This window comes from Entelurus aequoreus, linkage group LG08 (assembly GCF_033978785.1).
Source record: "Entelurus aequoreus isolate RoL-2023_Sb linkage group LG08, RoL_Eaeq_v1.1, whole genome shotgun sequence".
Classification (NCBI taxonomy): domain Eukaryota; kingdom Metazoa; phylum Chordata; class Actinopteri; order Syngnathiformes; family Syngnathidae; genus Entelurus; species Entelurus aequoreus.
Genome location: NC_084738.1, coordinates 517,361 through 520,127, shown reverse-complemented (window position 1 = coordinate 520,127; position 2,767 = coordinate 517,361). Strand labels below are relative to the sequence as shown.

At 37.5% G+C, this 2,767-nt stretch overlaps 1 long non-coding RNA gene across 1 annotated transcript in view; it reads right to left on the bottom strand.

Moving 5' to 3' along the window:
* Positions 1 to 1,058: 1,058 nt before the first annotated feature.
* LOC133654915 (uncharacterized) overlaps positions 1,059 to 2,767 on the bottom strand; it is a 9,263-nt gene continuing 7,554 nt past the window's right edge. The window contains exon 3 of the long non-coding RNA XR_009826905.1: positions 1,059 to 1,193. This is a non-coding gene — a long non-coding RNA (uncharacterized LOC133654915). The remainder of the gene's footprint in view (positions 1,194 to 2,767) is intronic.

The following is a 2,767-nucleotide window of genomic DNA, read 5'->3' as shown; positions in this document are numbered from 1 at the left end:
GTGAAGATAAGGTACTTTTTTTTAAAAATTGTAAAATAAGATAAATAAATTAAAAACATTTTCTTGAATAAAAAAGAAAGTACAACAATATAAAAACAGTTACATAGAAACTAGTAATGAATGAAAATGAGTAAAATTAACTGTTAAAGGTTAGTACTATTAGTGGACCAGCAGCACGCACAATCATGGGTGCTTACGGACTGTATCCCTTGCAGACTGTATTGATATATATTGATATATAATGTAGGAACCACAATATTAATAACAGAAAGAAACAACTCTAAGTGTAAATGGGGGAGGGAGGTTTTTTGGGTTGGTGCACTAATTGTAAGTGTATTTGTGTTTTTTATGTTGATTTAATAAAAAAAAAAAAAAATGATACCGATAATAAAAAAAACGATACCGATAATTTCCGATATTACGTTTTAACACATATATCGGCCGATAATATCGGCAGGCCGATATTATCGGACATCTCTACTTATAAGTAGACCGATATGATGTCACGGCATCAAAACAATCTAACAGGAAGTCACGTGTTCAAAAGAGCGCCGCTGCACTTTAAGGCAGGAGCCAACCGGGCGCCACATCGATAGCTGTGCGAAACATTCGACATGCATCATAATGGTCGCCCTCTATCAAGCGCGCGACTAAAGAACAATCTCCATCGGGTGACAGCTTGATGAATGCGCCGCGACCGACGGGAAGGAATGGCGTCAAATAAAGAGGCATGTTCCAACAAGTCTTGTCAAAATGCTATCGATTGAACCGCGTGCAGGAACGCACGTCGTCGGTTAGCATAGTGGAGTCGCCGACGTTCCCCCTCATTGGCTTTGCGGGTGACAAGTCGAGCTAGAGAGTGAGCAGACGCGCCCGTGCCTCAGCCGGGCGCGAGTGGGCGAGCCCGTGGCGACCTCATGCCCGGCCTCGGCAGAGTGCAGGGGCGACGGGTAACAGTAGCCCTCCATCATGTGGACACACCAATGGCGTCGCACTGCCCGTGTTTATCTAACGGCGAGGAGCGCCTCTCTCTCACCTTGGGACAAATGCACCTCCGCCCCCGTCTCTCCTCTCCGCCTTGGCTCGCCCCAGAGTAAACATCATGGCGGAAGAGTGCAAGATCATCAAGCATGTGGAGGGTATGGGGGGGGGGGGATACTGGAGACAACTGCTGGGAAGGAGGGATATCGCACCTGCGGGACACGACATAAGCAAAAGAAAAAGATATCAGATGACTGCGCTAGCTAATTTTCATTTTTAGTAACTTAGTACAGTTCAGAACCCTGGACAGGTTTCCAGGTAGGATTGTAAATTCCGGACTATAAGCCGTTACTTTAAACCATGCGGATTTTAAAGTGTTACCCTTTTTTACTGTAAAATCTACGACCGTTGTTTTTACAGTGTTAAATGGAAAAACGGTATTACTGTTATTTTTACGGTAAAATTCTGGCTGCTGAGCAGACCGTTTTTTTACTCTAAAATCTTTTTTTTTTTTTTACAGTGTGTTACTGTAAATACAACGGTACTAGTGTGACTTTTAGGGTAAAATTCTGGCTGCTGAGCAGACAGTTATTGACTGTAAGATTTCCAGGCTTTTTTTTTTACAGTGTGTTACTGTAAATAGAACGGTACTATTGTGACTTTTACGGAAAAAACAAAGGTTGATAGAAGGAAGGTAAAAAAAAAGTTCAATAGAAGGTAAAAGTGGATAAAACAATGTAAAAATGAGGTAAAACAAGGTAACTGGAAGGAAAATTGAAGGTGAAATAAGGTAAAAATGGTAACTAGAAGGTGAAAGGAAGGTAAAACAAGGTAAAAAAAAAAGTAAATAGAAGGTCAAATCAAGTCAAAATAAGTTAAAAAGAAGGTACAACAATGCAAGAATAGGGTATAAACAAGGTAAAGAGATGGTGAAAGGAAGGTAAAACAAGGTAAAAAAAAGTCAATAAAGGGTAAAATCATGTCAAAAGAAGTTAAAAAGAAGGTAAAACAATGCAAGAATAGGGTAAAAACTACATAAATAGAAAGTAAAACAAGGTCAATAGAAGGTCAATGAAAAGTAAAACAAATTAAAAAGAAGGAAAGTAGAAAGTAGATGACGATATCATGTAGAAGGTAAGAATATGTGTGTTACTGTAAATAGAACGGTACTACTGTGACTTTTATGGAAAGACAAAGATAGAAGGAAGGTATAAAAAGTTCAATAGAAGGTAAAAGTGGATAAAACAATGTAAAAATAAGGTAAAACAAGGTAACTGGAAGGAAAATTGAAGGTGAAATAAGGTTAAAAAAAAGTAAATAGAAGGTAAAATTAGGTCAAAATAAGTTAAAAAGAAGGTAAAACAATGCAAGAATAGGATAAAAACAAGGTAAAGAGATGTAAAAGGAAGGTAAAACAAGGTAAAAAAAAAAGTAAATATAGGGTAAAATCAGGTCAAAAGGAGTTAAAAAGAAGGTAAAACAATGCAAGAATAGGGTAAAAACTACGTAAATAGAAGGTAAAACAAGGTCAATAGAAGGTCAATAAAAGGAAAACAAATAAAAAAGATGGAAAATAGAAAGTAGATGACAACGTGTAGAAGGTAAGAAAAAGTGTGTTACTGTAAATAGAACGGTACTACTGTGACTTTTAGGGTAAAATTCTGGCTGCTGAGCAGACAATTATTGACTGTAAGATTTCCAGGCTTTTTTTTTTTTTTTACAGTGTGTTACTGTAAATAGAACGGTACTACTGTGACTTTTACGGAAAAAACAAAGGTTGATAGAA